The sequence below is a fragment of the Furipterus horrens genome, unplaced genomic scaffold, assembly GCF_987537825.1.
Source record: "Furipterus horrens unplaced genomic scaffold, mFurHor1.1.pri manual_scaffold_4, whole genome shotgun sequence".
In the NCBI taxonomy this organism is placed as follows: domain Eukaryota; kingdom Metazoa; phylum Chordata; class Mammalia; order Chiroptera; family Furipteridae; genus Furipterus; species Furipterus horrens.
Genome location: NW_028327174.1, coordinates 54,003,391 through 54,021,340, shown reverse-complemented (window position 1 = coordinate 54,021,340; position 17,950 = coordinate 54,003,391).

Genomic DNA, 17,950 nt, shown 5'->3' with positions numbered 1-17,950 from the left:
GTGTCGATACACTGGCAACACTACATATAAGTTAAAAATGGAAAAACTGTGCCTCCTTATTTCTTTCCCCTACCCTTTTCTTATTGCTCTCCTCCCCTACTTTTTCCCGAAGTCCTGAAAAAAGAGTGGACAACCATTTTGTTAAATCTGTTGATCTCCAAGCCCTTTTGTGAGCATGACTTACTTACCCTGTCCTGCCCCTAGGCACCACCATTATGGGAGAGTGTGAGGACCAGAGACACCCAGTTGGATCATCCACACCTGGTCCCTACACCCAGTGGGATCAGCCTGGGTGCCTACAAGATGGCCTCTTCTTCCCAGCCCCTCAATTGCCCAGAGCTTCAGGGGGCCTGGGAGCTCTTCATAACAGCACAGTAAGCCCCTGTTTGTGGGAACTTTAATTTAAACACAAATTAGAGATGGCAAATGACTGGCAGCGAGATAAGCCATCCCAGGAGAGTAGAGAATAAGCCAAGAGAATCAGCTGAGGTAAGGCCTGAATTTAAACTACTGCAGATACCCAGAAGACTGGAAGAGGTGAAGGCTGGAGGTCCTCAGTGAAGCACCCCCAGAAGGCCCACACCCCAGTTGTGCTGCGCTGTCCATGCCAGTCCCCTTCTCTGCCATTCTCTCTATTTTTTTTGCAATATTTCAACCTGGTTCCTGATTCCATCCCTCCCTGCCTCCACCCCACTGTTTTTGGAGAACTCAATTTCTTCACTTTGTTTCTCATTTTTTTCTGTAATCTACTATTCTTAGAAAGTTCTACTTGTTATCTAACCTCCATCTACTCTATTATAGTTGGGACCTACCATATCATGCCTAGCAGTGGCTTGGGGGTTTTCTCTCCAGGAGGCAGATGTGGGGTAGTGGAAATAACCCGAATGCTAAAAGACCTGGGTTTACTTCTCTGGGCCTCAGTTTCCTCATCTGAACAATGAGTGTATAAGAATACCTCTAAGCCCCTGTGACCTCTGATTTTTCACAGGAGAATACGAGGACAAGAACATCCCAGGAAATCTCTATTGTTTCGTAACCCAGAAATTTCCCACTGTTCTAAAAATGCTGTTGGCTATTTTGTGTGTGGGGGAGGAGGGGAGCAGTTAAATCTCTATTCCTTTGTGAGAGAGATCTCCAGACTGCTTCCACCCAGACCCAGGTCCAGGCCCAGTAAAGAGCCTGCCTTTCCAGTTTTATCAAGGCCTGCTGAGTCCAACTCTGTGGCGCTGTGGCTGCTGAGATGTTGTCACTGTCCTCAGGGGTGGAAGTGACATATGTTTCTTCCATTATAGCACCTGTGAGGGTGGCTGAGGAATGGCAACCCCCAAGAGGATGGAGTTTTACCCTCTCCAGATGACCTTGAGAAATCTTATCTTGTCTTTCTAGAAGGCTTAAAGTGAAGGCAAAGGGGCACACCATCACAGCCCCAAAGCCCCCACCAAATGGGAAGCTGGTGTCCTTCAGAGAGTGTAAAAAAAAACACCTTGGCTACAACAAGAGGGAAGCGGGTTAGACCACAGGCAGAACTTCCAGATTGGGTGCTAGAGCAGATATTGACCCCCCCCCCCAAGAGTTCATTTAAAAGGGAAACCCATGGCGTTGTGTCTCAGAGGATGTCTGTGAGGCCTGGGTCACGGGCAGGGGTGAGGGCAATGATCCCAAAGGCCTATGCCAGCCTGTGACTCTGGAGTCAGAAGGTCCTTGTGACTGGCATAGAAGGACCTTGGCATTTTCTCCGGCCCAAGGCTCTTAGACAGAGGTGGGCAGCTGTCATTGGGGCACTGGGCCCAGCTCCCTTGCCCACCTGCCCCTTCCTGTGTGCCTGGCTGCCCCTGGAGCCCCAGGCCTGCCCGCCATCTGGGTAGCTCAGAGGAGAGCCCACTGCCAAGGGAGTGCCAGTGTTGATTTATAGCCCACAACCTTGGCAGGCTCGGCTCTGTGCCCGGAACCTCCTTTGCTCAGGAAAGAGTCGCACCTCTTAAAGGGACAGTGCCGAGGAATGCAGAAAAGTCCAGAATGAACACTGAGGCAGTCAGGGGGCTGGCAAGGAAGAGCCCACCCCTCAGGGCTCTGGGTGATTGTCATTCCCTAGGGAAGTTTCTCCACTGTCCATCACAGCTTCATCATCCACTTTTCCTTTGTAGATTTAGCCCAACTATAACATTTTAATTTGTTTAATGCCAGTCTCTTCTGTAGAGTGTAAACTCCATGAGGGCAGGAATCAGGTCTGTTGTGTTCATCCCTGTATATGCAGCACCTAGCACAGTGTCTGGCATGTAACAGAGGCTCAATAAGGATTTGTAAAGCATAAGAAGTAAATAAATGAAGGTGCTTGCCCAGGAGGTCAGGGGAGGATCATGTGCTTCTCCATTGCCTGACATGGTTTTTAAGACTCTGCAGCACCTGCCCCTCCCCTTAGGATCTCACCTCCAAGATCTTTCCACGTGAACTGGGACCGGTGGGGCCAATCTGTTACCCAGATGTGCTTCCTCCCCACTTTCTTGGGTCATCTCTCCTCAGTCTCCGCACATATTCTTTTCCTACCATTTTCCTTCCTCCAAAATGATTTCTCTAATTGCCTAGGGCCTCATTTCTTGATTTAAATACTCTTTTTTCCCACTGCTTCTTAATATGGAAGTGCTTCATTCATTCATTCATCAGCAATATTTACTGAGTATCTACTGTGTGCTAGACATTGGGTGCTGAGAATTCATGAATGAACAGGAGAGGCATGATCCATGAACTCAGGGACCCTATATTTCAGGGAGTGAGACAGACAAAAGAAATAAGTAGACAAATACACAAATACACAAATGCAAGTTGTGATACTTGCTATGAGGTAATCACAGATGGGTGGTGTGGGGGGGCCATTAGATTGGGTGGTCAGAGAAATTTTCTTAGAGGAAGTGGCATTTGTGCTGATATTTGAAGGGCAACATGGAGCCCTGTGAAGAGTGAAGGAACAGCTTTCTAAAAGCGGCTCAGTTATCTGGGTGTGCACAGCAGAATCTCCAGGGGGTGGAGGGTGCTTTTCCACACTGCCCACACCAACTCTTCCACATTCTGAAAACTCCTATCCCTTCAATATGACAGGGTCGTTGTTTAAAATCCTTAGAAAAGCAGCACTAGCCTCCGTTGGGAGCTGGTTAGAAAAACAATCTCGGGGTCCTCTCTAGACCTACTGGATCAAAATGTGCATTTTAACAAGCTCCCCAGTCATTTGTATGTACAGTGATATTTGAGAAGCACAATTTAGGTAACACCTCAAAGGTGGAACAGTATGAGGACTCATGATGTGGTCTGGGCTGGGGGGAGTGGTTGCTGGAGAGTTTGGATCTGAGTCAGAGATGGGGTGTGAGAACGTGCCTGCATTTGTGTATGTGCTGTGTGTGCAAGCGCATACACACGCAACTGTCTCTAGCCCTGATGACCATGGCTTTACATCTCCAGGCTCTCTTCCTTCCATGAGAGTGATTACTTGGGGATACATCTTTACCCCCCTGTGACAACACCCCTACTTCTACCTTCCGCTGCAAGTCACATGGAATCTGCCAGCCTGTGGGTGGTTGGGGACCCCTCTGAAGCAAGGCAAGGCGAGCAGATCCCTTGTCCCTGACCTCGGGCAATCCATTTATCTGACCTAAGTCCCATAAATGCGTCCTGATGAGCCCAATCGCTAGCTAATGGTTATGAGCTGAGACCTGGGGATTTATGGCCGAGGCCTCGGTGGCCACAGACAGGAGCTGGCCTGTGCGCAAGAGACGAGGCTTTGTGTGGCTTTAGTTCATGGGCCCCCTAGATTTGGGACAAAAGCACTGCCCTGGGAAGGGGGAAGTGGGCTGAAGAGAGAAAGACATCTGGCTGCAGAGGTACCACGGATGAAGGGTGAGTGTCTGGGAAACTGGTACAGCTTTGCTGTGTGTCTGTGTGTTGGGGTCAGGGGAGTGAACATTGGAGAAGTGAGCAAGGAAATTGGAGCCAGTTGAGCTGGGGTTCAAAACCTGAATCTGTTATTCACCAGTATGTGAATGGACAAATCCCTAATCTCCCTGAGTCTCACTTCCTCATCTGTAGATGGAACTGTATAATAAATCCCATAAGTTTGAGAGAATTAAATGAGGTAAAATTTTCAAAAGGTTCTTCTAATACTAATTGTGTGTATTTAAGTAAGTCAGGAGATTGGGATTCCAGTTCCAATTCTGCCACTAACTTGCTGGGACAGAGCATTGGCTCTGTCACCAATGGTCTCACCTACATACCCTTTCTGGACCTCAGTTGCCCCGTAGAGGGGACTAGACCCAATGTCCTGTTGGCCTCTTCCAGCTCAGGTGCTTTATGGCTCTAACAAGGTGTCCTTGAGTTGGAAATGGAGAGTTGGAAGGGCATGGGCCTCATCCTGGCCATACAGAGGGTGTCCCTGCAACTGTGGCCTTAGGGACAACATAGAGGTGGGAGTTGAGTCATAGCAGCACCTCCCTCAGTGAGGCCTGCCTGTGAGTACAGCCCCCAGCAGGATACTGGGTACTATGTGAAGTCTGGGGCAAGCTGGGCAATCACGAAAGGCCCTGCAGAGGGGTAGGGGCCAGCTGGGTGCTGATGGAAATGCCTGAATCACTCATGCCTTTTGCACAAGTAGGTCTTCAAATACCGCCTCCCCTCCTCTTTTCTCCTCACCCCTCATCCGAAACACCCATGGGTGCTCTCAAGCACATGCACACTCACAGAACTGTCAAGTCTGACCTGATTAGGACAGTGAGCCAAGTAGAGAAACCACCCCCACCCCCACCAAAAGGTCCAGGTAGAGACCTAAGGATTCCTGTACCACAGTGCAGAACAGGGTCCTCAGCCCTTCCTCCACCCCCTTGCCCCATTCTGGACACTTCCTAGAGCCAGTTACTGTGGGAAAGGGACACGACCCTCAATCCAGCCCTCAGCCTCACAGACCCTGCTCCTCTTCCACGCTCTGCTCCACCCTCCCCTCTATCCCCATGTGCTAGTGTCTTCACCTTGGAACCTTGGAGACCTCTAGGGACTCAGACAGTGGTCAATTCAATGACATTTACTGAACACATGTTATGTGCCTGGCACTGAGCCAGGAGCAAGGGCTAAGAATGGATATTAGACCTGATCCCTGTCCTCAGAATGTCATAACCTAGTAGAGGGACAGACTTTAAACAGTAATGACAACACAATGTGGTAAGGGACAATAATGTGCATGACAACAGGCAGTACATTTTTATAGCAGAGGGAGGCATAAAAGGAAAACAATTGAGCTGCTTTCTAAAATATTTTTGTGTGTGTGGAAGATTGAAAACATACAAAAATAGAACAGTGTAGCAAACCCTTGTGCCCTTATCAGCAGGTGGCCCCACCCATTCCACATCCCGCCATTACTTTGAATTGGAGCTGGGATGGTTTTGATGGAGAACCAGCAGTTCCCCGTGTGGACAAGTGCTGGAGGGACATTGCAGGCACAGGGAAAGCAATGCCCAGAGGCACCAAATCCAAGCCATACTAGGGGGCGAGATGTTGCGTCCACTGTGCACATTGGCCCCTGTGGCACGTGTCACTCTTTATGGAACTAGGAGTCTCTCGAGGCAAGTCTTCCGCAGAGCTAAGAAAGCGCGGAGCAGGCCGTGTGAGAGCTGGGAGCGAAGCTTGTACAGCGAGGAGGCCTGGAGAAGGCAGCGGGCCTTAGCGGCCCTCGAGCGCGGGGGACCGGAGCGCACCGGCACTGTTGGGCACCGCAGGCGCAGCCGAGCCCTCCGCCCGGCGTTGGCGCGCGGCCTTAAATATTACCCCGGAGTTTTCAATTATCTCTTCTTAATGGATTTGCAGGGGCTCTTTCATCAAGCGCGGTGTGTCTGGGTGTGGGGGTGTGGGGAGCGCGCGGCGAAGGCTGGAGCTGGGAAAATGGCCCATATTTCAATATTAAAGCCCTTTACGATCGTCAGCAGCATGAAAGATGCTGCAAATAAAACGGAGCCGCCCGCGCCAGCCTCTTCATCTCGCAAGTTTTAATTAACGCTGAGGGGGAGGCGGCTGCCGGGCGGGGTCGGAGCTTGGCCAGGGGAGGATCGCGGAGCCTCCCGGAGCCTGAGTCCCGAGCGTGAGCAGCAGGGATCCCGCCCGCCCAGCCTGTGGGACTGAGAGCGAGGCGGGCCCGGTGAGGCTGCGGAAGATGCAGGCAGAGATGGCGGAGACGGGGGTGGGGTGGCGTGGGGGGAGGCTGGCAGGTTTCTGAGTGTCTGACCACGAAACAAACGTAGTGTAACTGAAGGCACATGGCTCTTGTTATCAAATGGAAGGCTTTTGGCTAAAGGACTAAGCTCTTCACTCATCTCCTTCAGCCTCGTCCCGCCAACAGCAACCCCCAAACACTCCCAAGCGCTGATCCCAGTCCATCCCCCCCACCCCCAGACACACACCTGAGGGTTCTCCAGCAACCCCCCTCTGCTGGCATCCTCTGGCCCTTGTTTTGGGGAGGCAGACACGTTTCCTGTGGCTCCCCGCCTATCACGGCTCCTTCTCCAAGGCGTCTGCTTTCTCCATCATTTCCTTGGCCTCCGGGGCAGGCCCCATTCTCCAGGAGCACAGGGTAGCGTGCACAGAAGCGCCACTGTTCTGCCTTGGAAGCCGCCCGGCCTGACAGCTTGTGCCTGAGCAACAGACCCATCCGTCAGGCGGGAAGGATGGAGCAACGTCCGGCTGCCCGCTCTGAGAACTCCCCTGGGAGCCACCTCTGGCTTTGGCCCAGATTCCTCTCTTTCCCCTTCCCCACTCCCCCAACCCTGCCTGCAACTGCAGGCTTAGTACATATATCTGTCTCTACTCTCCTCATCTAACCCCTGCACCCCCTAACACACAGACTAGAGACTGAGGTCCAGGAGAACCACCTCTTCCCATGGGTGGCACTTCAAGGTCCTTCTCCTCTCTACATCCACACGACTAGCATAACTCTTTGGCTTAAAAGAATCCAGAAATCTCAGTGACCTGCAAGCCAAAGTTAATCAAGCAGTTAACACTCAGGGTTTAAACCAAGGACTTTGAGCAAATCCAATAGAGTGAAAGAATTAGAAAAATAACATACAAATAAAAGACATGGTCTTTATTCCTGGGTATTTATGCATACTTTATGTATCCTCAGATATTTCACAAAAATCAAATTATCTTCTCATTGTGCTAAAGTGCTTGCAAGCACCAAGATGACAAATTCTATGTTAAAGCAAAAAAAGAAGAAGCATAAGAAGAAGAAAAAAAAACCCTCTGCTGCTTTCTTTTTGGTGTGTGTTTTTATCTTGCCAATTTGATAAGAAGATATAAATAGTCATTTATCAAGCCTGCTTAAAAGAGCACATACTTATGCAGTATGGTTAGGAAGACAGAACTCACACAAACAGTATAGAGAATAAGTACAAAGGGTAACTGCTGTTGGGATATAGAGTAATGGGAGAAGGGGATGAAAATTAAAACATGTTTAGTTTTATCAAGGAAGACTTCCTGAAGGAGATTGGATTTGGAAGTAGAATATAAACTTGAAAGGTAAGTTCCAGATGGGGAAACACTGGTCCTAAAATAGGACAGATTGTATATTTTATTTTGAGTGGAGGAACACATATGCTTGGCTATAACACATCTTCTCTAAGAACAGAGTAAGTGAAACAAGACTTGTGTGGCAGCAGGAAGAATTCAGGGTAAAGGAAATCTATAATGTTAGAGACTGAAGTAAGTGAAAAGGGACCCTGAAGCAGCCTGTCTCCAAAGGAGTCCTCCCATACTTGGGTTATGCTATGGGAGCGCTGTGGGAGGGCTACCTGGGTCAGAGGCTCAACTACCACTTTCTGTGGTACCATTAAAAGGTTTGAATGTATAGTCATCGAAGGCAGAAAGTACCCCACAGCTTCAGCAACAGCCCTGAGAAACAGTCTGGGGAGGGGGAAGAGAGAAGCAAAGGTTTTCTCCTTCTATCCAGATTGTAAGGGGAGAAACCAAGGTCCAGTCGCTCAAATCAATAAGCATTTATCGAGCACCTACTATGTGCTAAACACTCTATACAAGGCACTGAAAATCCAGAGATGATCAGGGCATAGGCCTTATCAACAAGGTGCTCACAGTCTAGTGGGAGAAACACTTCACTCATTCAAAAAATGTATTGAACGCTTCCTATAAACCAGACAGATTCACAGAAGCTAGAGATGCAGCTGCAAATGAGACAGACTTGATCCCTGCTCTCTCGAAGAGCACTGTCTGGTGCAGAAGACAGTTACATACCAGGTAGTTAGAATTTAGGGTGATGTGTGCTGTGAAGGGGAGAGGACAGTTGCCCTGGGGTGACATGCAAATAAGGGACACCTACCCTAGTTTGTGAAAGGGGAAGCAAAGGTGATGTGGAAGAGATAAAGAATGCAGAGAAATCAGGGGCAGAGTGGTATTGGAGGGTGTCCTGGGCCAGGACTTGTGTGCTTGTTTAGCATCCCACCAGGCCAAGCTTCCTCCCTCTAGGCACAGGATGGCACCGGCCTGCACCAAAGCACCTCTTCCAACAGCAGTGGGAAAAGCCAGATGATCGTCTTAACAGAGCCAGACCAGGGAATGAGGTTATCGGTTTTCCTTATTCTGCTGGGAAGCTTCTGCCTCAGGGCTAGGCTATTTGGCAAGGCTGGGTTGGGGTGGGAGGAATGGTTCTGTGGAGGGTCTTACTCTTTCCACCTCCCCCTCACTGATACCAGTTTTGAAACAAACCAGATTTTAAATAAAAAGAAACAGGTGGTATGTCTCTCTAGCCACAGCTGAATACAAACCAGCACAAGCAAGAACTGTCCTCTCCAGAACAGTTCTACCTTCCCAATCGTAACCAGCTCTCTACACCAGCCATTGAGCGGGAGTGAAGGAGTAAAATGGGAAAGGCAACTGGCCAGGGTAAAGGCCCAAAGACAAAAAGCACTGGTGGCATCTTTGGGGAACTGCTGCTCCCTCAATGTAGAAAGAAGATTGGCACAAGCTCATGAAGGTTCACTACATCAGGCTGAGGGGGTGAGAACAGTGAGGGTTTTATGATTTAAAGTTTTTTAAAGATTTTATTTATTTACTTTTACAGAGAGGGGAAGGGAGGGAAAAAGGGAAGAAGAGAAACATCAATGTGCAAGAGATACATAGATCAGTTGCCTCTTGCACGCCCCCAACTGGGGACCTGGCCTGCAACCCAGGCATGTGCCCTGACTGGGAACTGAACTGGTGACCTTTCAGTTCATAGGCCAGCACTCAACACACTGAGCCATGCCAGTCAGGGCTTATGGTTTAAATTTTGACACATTTTTCTGTAGTACAGAAAACAGAATAACGTCACACCCTTGTACTCACTATTCAGATTCAAAGTTTTATTAACCTACTATTAACATTTTGTCCACTTTGTTCTCACTGTTTTTTCAAATAAACAGATCATTACAGATAAAACTGAAGCCGCCTTTTCCCCATCCGAAGTACCATTCTCCCTGCCATAGGCACCACCATCGTGAATTTGGGGTGGTTCTTCCAGTCCATGTTTTTCTATTTTTACCACAAATATATCCATGAATAACATATCATATTGCTTAACTACTTTTTAAAAAGCTATCTGACCATTACAATATAATTTACAGCTTGATTTTTTCCCTCTGCATTTTAAAAAAGTCTTTGTTTGAGGTTTTCGGCAAAGCACTGACAAGGGTAGATCTGGATTTGTAAGATCACTTTGGATACCAAGCAGGGGATTCCAGGTGATGGGGAAGGACTAAGGATGATGACAGTGGGAAAGAAGGTAACAGACGTTGAAAAGGTTGAATCCACCCCATAGATTACTAATGGCAAGCTCACAAGGGCAAGGATTTGCTTTATATATGCTGTTCTTCAGCACCATGAACAGGGCCTGGCTCATGAAAGATGCTCAATAAATATTTCTTGACTGAGAGAGGTTGATAGGGGCAGAGGAATTTAGGATCACTCTCAGATTCCCAGTTCAACGTAACTGTCTCCAAAATAAGGGTCCCAGGAGGAGAAGCCATATTACAAGGAGAGGTGAACCCAGAAGCCCTCTTTCAGGGCCAGAGGAAGTGAGGCTGCATTGCACAGGAGGCATTGATGTTAGGGAGAAGACCAGACTTCACTTCTCAGGATTGACCAGACTTCCCTCCTCAGGATTGAAGGCTATGAGGGATTTGGAGAGACCCAGAGATTGAAGTGGGGAAAGGTTTAGTCTTGCTGGAGGCAAAGGTTAGTTGAAAAACATACCAAACTCAGAAACAGTTTTCTCAGAAGGCCAGGAGGGCAGGGCCCAGTTTCTGCATTCCCCACAACGGTGTCTTATCGCCCTTTGTGTGGTGGGCACTCGCAGCCCATTAGCCCAAGTGGAGGAGGAGGAAGAAAGTGTAATAAATGATTCTAGAATCATAAAGAGTTTGGCAGATGCCCGCACTCCCAACTTTGCTCCCACTCCATATTCATCAACAAGATGAACAGGCAGGGTGCTCACAATTGCTTCCTAGGGACTTATTCTCGACCAAATCCAATCTCTCTATTCAGGGAAGAATGTGAAATATAACCTACTTTCTGCTCTTAAGGCCCAGGGTTCTGGCCATCACCTCAAAAGGCTGCCCTCTGCAGGGAGCTCCCTCAAAGCCACTGCCAGCCCCTCCCTTCCTCACCCCACCACCCCCTGCCCCAGGCCCAACTATTACCTACCCTGTACTGCCAGTTCACCTTTAAACAGTCCCCTGTTTGTCTTGTTCTTCTTCTCTGACACACTCCCTTCCCCCGGAAGACTTCCTTACCCCATCCTCCCTCTGGCCCCCATCACTGATTCCCTGAACTGAGTTCTGACAGCTCCCAGTTCCATCCTCATCTGTCTTTGTCCTTCTTTCCAACTCCTTACTTGAATCTTTGATAGCTTGGCCCCAGAGTCCTTTGGGTCCTGGGAATGGTTAAGTAGCCTGTCCTACATCATCCCTGGGTTCTGGGGCAAGAATGCTTTTACCTCCCCCAGTGCATCTCTCTTGAGGGGACCAGAGGGTCACTTTAGTTTTGTTAGATCTGGCAGAGTAAGGCATTTCCTTCTCTCAGAAATGGAGCTCTTATGGATCTAAGTCACTTGACTCTCTTTCCTAGGAGTACTTGCAATTTAGACTTGTTCCTTATTCAAGGAATTTTACATATCGTGGAGTAATGGAGTAGGTGTAGGAAAAAATCTTGGAAGGGCTGGCCAGGGTCTGGTTATTTCACTTCTCTCCAAGAGTCTGCTATTTGAAGGGGTGGTAAGATCCATTGGAAAGTCCCCTTGTCCTTTGAGTCTAACCCCTAGACTCCCCAAGGACCAACCTAAAGATCCTCAAATAAGTCTGGGCCCAACCCCCCACCCCTTGAACTTGAGCAGGCTTCTGATTCTTATCAGAGCAATACACCTTGCAGAACTCCACCTCCCTGAACCCCAACACTGAGCAGAGAGTCACACTATGTAGATTTCCACCTTAAACATGTGGAGACGCAAAACCGCATCCCAAGTCATGTGACTTGTCCAGATGACCAAGGTTATGCCTCAGCAGAAGAACTACTGCAACTTTTTTCTCCTCCTTTTCACCTGTCTGGACTGTTAAATTTCTCTACAATCAATATATATATATACTTGTACCATTAAGAAGAAGAAAATAAAACTTTAGAAAGGCCAGGACTTAGAAGTGTAGATGTTGAGGCCTGTGGTGGTGGCTGATACTGAGTTAGTAACAGAATCCTAGTCAAGTGTGTGTTCTAATGAGCCAGGGGCCACTCCAGGGCCCTGTAAGAACACAGAAGCCTTGAGCCCTGGGTAGCCCCAGGGATGGGCCAAGAGAGGGCACCTGCAGAGGACTAGAGTGGGGGCTACAGACAGAAAAGGGCCAACAAGATACAGTAAGCAGATTCCTTCCACAGTCAGAAGACTTCAAAGATCTAAGCAATAGTTAGCCTTCCCGTATTTCCTAAAGAATCCAACCAATTTAAAGTGTTCTGCTTTGCAGCCATCTATAAAGTGTGATTGTTCACCCTATAGATGATTACTGGTTTGGCTAGTAATTATTATACAGGGAGGAATCAGAAATAAGTTGTCATAAACTTAAACCGAATACTTCCTGTTCTTAATGCTAAACTTGAAGGTTAAATCGTGGGAAGGTGGAAACAGTCATGTTGTTTGTTTTGATCTTTTCTGGCAGAAATCCTGGCTCTTAGCCCAGGCTCTGTCCCTGACAAAAGGATTCTCAACCTCTTCTGCCAAAGTCCCTTTGACATTAGGGGGAGAAGAGTGACTTAGACCTCAGTGGCCTGGGGAATCAGTTTGAAAGGCCCTTATTAAGGACCAAATTATTTTGAGGCCTTAAGTTTTAGTTTTAAAATTATGCAAATTTGCCATTTTATTATATAGTATATTTTGTGTGTCTTCATAGGAAAACAATGTTTTAAACTATTTGCCATCACAAAACCTCTGTGGTCCTCAGAGAGACTTCCTATGTATCCTGTGACATCTCTACCGTGTGGCCACTGTAGTGTGGCCCTTAGGCACCTGTACCGCAGGTGAGAAGTGTTTCAATGGTTACCCACCCAAGTAAGTCCCTTTTCTGTTTGATTTTGTAATTTGTCAAACTTCCTTGCCCCTGTCCTAGGTTATATCTCTAATGATTACCATTTAGTGAACACTTTCTTTTTTAAAAATATATTTTATTGATTATACCATTACAGTTGTCCCAATTTTTTCCCCTTTGCTCACTTCCACCTGGTACCCCCATTCCCTCTGACAATCCCTCCCCTTAGTTCATGTCCGTGGGTCATGCATTTAAGTTCTTTGGCTTCTCCATTTCCTACACTGTTTTTAACATCCCCTTGTCTATTCTGCACCTACCAATTTGTACTTCTTAATCCCTGCACCTTTTGCCCCATTCTCATCCTTCCCCCTCCCAGCTGATAACCCCCCAAATGATCTCCATATCCATGATTGTTTCTGTTCTGCTTGTTTGCTTAGATTTTTTTTATTCAGTTGCTGATAGTTGTAAATTTATTGCCATTTTAATGTTCATAGTTTTGATCTTCTTTTTCTTAAATGTGTTCCTTTAATATTTCATATATAAGGGCTTGGTGATGATGAACTCCTTTGGCTTTACCTTGTCTGGGAAGCACTTTATCTGTCCTTCAACTCTGAATGATAGCTTCACTGGATAGAGTAATCTAGGTTGTAGGTCCTTGTTTTTCATCACTTTGAATACTTCTTCCCTATCCCTTCTTGCCTGCAAAGTTTCTTTTGAGAAATCAGCTGACAGTCTTATGGGAACTCCTTTGTAGGTAACTCTGCTTTTTTCTTGCTGCTTTTAAGATTCTCTCCTTATCCTTAACCTTTGGAATTTTAATTATGATGTGTCTTGGTGTGGTCCTCTTCATGTCCCATCTTGTTTGGGACTCTGTGCTTCCTGGACTTGTATATCTATTTCCTTCACCAGATTAGGGAAGTTTTCTTTCATTATTTTTTTCAAATAAGTTGTCAATTTCTTGCTCTCCCTCTTCTCCTTCTGGCAGTCATATGATTCAATGTTGGCACATTTGAAGTTGTCCCAGAGTCTCCTTAGCCTATCATTGTTTTTGTGGATTCTTTTTCCTTCTTGCTATTCTGATTGAATGTTTTTTTTCCTTATGTTTCAAATCATTGATTTGATTCTAGGTTTCATCCACTCTACTGTTGGTTCCTTGTAAATTTTTCTTTATTTCATTTAGTGTAAGCTTCATTTCTGTCTGGGTCTTTTTTTATGCTGCTGAAGTACCCAATGAGTTCCTTGAGCATCCTAGTAACTGGTGTTTTGAACTCTGCATCTGATAGATTGCTATCTCCATTTTGTTTAGTTCTTTTTCTGGGATTTTCTTTTATTCTTTCATTTGAGCCATATTTCTTTTTCTCCTCATTTTGGCAGCCTCCCTGTGTTTGTTTCTATGTGTTAGGTAGAGCTGCTTCGACTCCCTGTAGCATGGCCTAGTGTAGAAAAGCCTTAGGTAATCCCCAGGGCAGGGCAACCAGTGTGAACCAGGTTGATGAAGTCTCTGACATGGGGATGCCGCTCTGTGGCTCTGTGTAGGGGAGGGCTCAGAAAGGGGGCAATGCTGCTGCCTGGTCTCTGGAGTTTAATCTGAACTCCAGCACTCAGCCTGTTGCCAGACACTTCAGTTTCTCCCTGTGTGCCATTGGTGCCCTTCCAGCTGCTGCCCCAGAGGGAGGGAGCCTGTGTAAGTCCTAGGTCTACTGTGGGCCCTTTAAGAGGAGATGCCTGAGCCCTGACTGGTGTGGCTCAGTGGATTGAGTGCCAGCCTGCAAACCAAAGTGTTGACCGTTCGAGTCCCATTCAGGACACATGCCTGGGCTGCAGGCCCAGTCCCCAGTTGGGGGCTCATGAGAGGCAACCACACATTGATGTTTCTCTCCCTCTCCTTCTCCTTCATTTCCCCTCTCTCTAAAAATAAATAAATAAATAAAATCTTTAAATAAAAAGAGAGGATATGCCTGAGAATCCCACAGTTTCTTCCACTGTCCCAATCCCCACTGATTTTTACAGACAGAAGTTATGGGGACTTATCTTCCTGGCACTGGAACCCTGGGCTGGATGGTCTAGTGTGGGGCTGGGATCCCTCACTCCCGAGGTATCTTTCCCAATTTTTATCCACCACACCTGGGTGTGGGACCATCCTTCTGCATCTCTGCCCCTCCTACCCGTCTGGATGAATGTGACTTCTTTAATTCCTTGGTTGTCGGACTTCTATACAGCTCTATTTTCTGACAATTCTGGGTGATAGTAGTTTTGTAGTTTAGTTGTAATTTTTGCTGTTTTTTTGTGAGGAGGCAAGCCATGTTTACTTATACCTCCATCTTGACTGGAATTCATTAGTGAACACTTTCTATGTGCCAGGCTCTGGTGCCAAATGCTTTATATGCATCATGTTCTTTAAATTCTTACAACCACCTGAAATTTAGAGATGAAGTGGGTTACCTAAGGTTACACAGTTGCCTAGTAGCAGAGTGAGGATTTAAATATACTCCAAGCAGACTGCAGGCCCCTGCTGCCTCTCAGGGTCCAAGGCAGGAGCACTTGGCTGAGTGAATAGCAGCAGCCTTCTGAGGAAAGAGGCTCTTGTGGTACATCTAGAAAGAGCATGGATACACTATAGGAGGACTCAGAAGAGCTAGGTTTAGGTCTAGGTCTGTCCCTGACTGGCTATAGGTTCTTGAGGGAGTCCCTTTGCCTCTGGGTTCTCATCTATAAAATGAATAAATAAGGTCTATGAAAGGGACAGTGGAAAAAAGATAAGTCTAGAGCAAACATCTTAGGTCCCTTTCTTGCTCTGCTGCTAACTGGCTGTGTCTTATTAGGTAAGCCACCAACTCTCTAACTTCTGTTTCCTCCCTTCTAAAATGTGTAAAATAGTTCCTTGGGTAAGTTCCAGCAAAACAGAACTAAAGATCATAAGTGATCATTTGCTGCTCTTGTTATGTTTATGCAAACGAACAGGATAAATTAAAAATGGACTTAATGTAGTCCCTTTAAAGACAAGGAGAGTAATCTTAGGGAGAAAAATCATTATTCAAGGAAAATCACAATGATCAGTGGCAGACCGTAAAGTAGGGCAGCTAACCGTCTTAAAAGTTTCTTCTCACTTAAAAAATGGTTTCACTTGAAAATTAAACCATATCTGTGATATCACCAAAGAGATTCAAGTTGCAGGCAAGTAGAATGTCAAGTGCCTTGCAACTGGATGTCTTCCCAATAAGACAGTCTTACAGATTTAGAGACTTGTTTGTTGGTTATGTTACATAAATTAACATGTGTTTTCTGTTTTCAAAGGGCATAAGCCTATGACCGCATTACCTGAGTGATTGTCTGTACGCATAAGCCTCACTTAATCCTCTCTGCAGTGCTGCCTCCTGAGACTCAACAGTTTGGCTGAACTAAATGGCTGGGTTGGTGAAGAATGGGGTGGTCTGTGGGCTTCACTTTAAAACTGAATTCTCTTTTCTATCCTAATGGCTTGGACAGAAAGGGCCCAGAGGTCTGAGAGGGGGGAAACATAAACTATTTCCCTCAGCCCAAACTAAATATAATGGGCAAAAGGGTTTTGGACAGGCGAGATGTGCCTAGCACACCTTCTTCCAAAGAAGCCCTTTTTTTTTTTTTTTTTTCTTCTAATGTGGAACATTGAAAAATTAATCCCTGCCTTTTGTCACCTAGTAGTTATGGATTGAATGATGCTTTTTAACCCTTTTTGCCAAATCTGTTGCCCCCAGAACACAACAAGGATGCCAGCCTGCTAAACCAAGCACGCCGTTGTCCGGAGACAGCCAACTGACCTGGAGTCTGCACAATCCTTCCCCATGTGGGAAGGCCACCCTCCCCTCCACACCCCCACTATTATTAGGGATTTCTGGACCCAAGGGTAGGTAGGACGACGACCATGTCCAGCTTGAAGCAGCTAGAGGAGCTTGAGACCTTCACCCATTGTCCTTTACAAGATTACAAAGGGTCTTAATATCTGAGAGGGAGGGATAGTTATTTTTTACGAACCATGGGTATGGACTTGGGGGGGGATGCTGGGGGAGGGAGATACTGGGTGGAGGGGAGTAAAGGGGAAAAAATTGGAACTACTGTAACAACATAATCAATAAAATATACTTTTAAAAAAATAAATAAAATAAAATGTGTAAAATAACATCCACCTCACAGGGCTGCTACAGGGATTAAAAATAATATGCATGAAACACCTGGAATAGAGTTTGGTATGTAGTAGTTGCTCAATAAATGCTTTCCAATAGTAATAAATCTTGTATTAGCACCAGCAGTAGTGCCCATATTAAGAAATTGTAATTATTAAAACGAAGGGAATGAGTGAGAGCAAAACTACAAAGTAAGGCAATTCCTTAAAAATCAGGAACTGGGGGAGGGTCTACCTTAATGAACCCCCAAATTGCTCTGCTGGTTGAATACCTCAGGTTTCTTTTTGTTGAGAAACCTCAAACATAAGTTAAAACCTAAGAAGGGGTTATAGCTCAGGTTCTTCTTCTTTTTCTTTAATGTTCTCTTTTGCATCTCTTCTCCACGATCCCAGAACGAACACTCCTACAACCCATTCCTACCCCCACTGGTGCCCAGTACCCAGGATGCATCTGTATTAAGTCCTTCCCAGACGAAGACACAGCAAACACCTCCTGGAAAGGGATGGAGGGGTGTGCTAGAGAGAGTGCCTGAGGTAGTTTGAGGCAGAGTAGGAAGGATCCAGGTCCCTCTGCCAGCCAGTTGGGACGGCAAAGCCAGACCCTTCAACAAGACAGACTGCTCAGTCCAACTCTGTCTCAGCCAGTCATCCCTTCTTCCTCAGTGTGGGCAGGACCCTGAAAGACCACCGACCTGCCTTTGCAGCCATACACAGGATTTTCCCAAAGTCTCAGTGATGGGAACTCCCTCTGAAGAAACTTCAGGTCTTGATCCAAGACTGCCACTCCCTGTTGTATCCTTGCAGCCCAGCCTGGAGTTTTCCAAAGCAGGCGGGGCCTCCTGAGTGGCCAAGATGCTGCAGGTGGGATGGGTTCTCTTCTCCCTGGGCCTTGCCCCCTAAGCTGGTGTCTCAGGCACCTCTCCCAGTTTGGAAAGCAGATTATTTATGGTTTATTTTTGACACCAGATCATCGCTGCCCAAGTTTCATCAATTTGTCACTGTTTTTATTGTCAGCAATTGCCCATAACTGGAGCACATTTAAAATGTCATTGATCTTGGTATTACAGTGTCATAATCTGACAGTAATAGGTGTAGCCAGCACAGGAAGCTCAGGCCCTGAGATTGATGGCATTCAGCACACCAATTATATTCTGTCCATCTAAGTGATAAAAGAGTACGTAGGAGGCATTCAATAGATAAATTAGATATC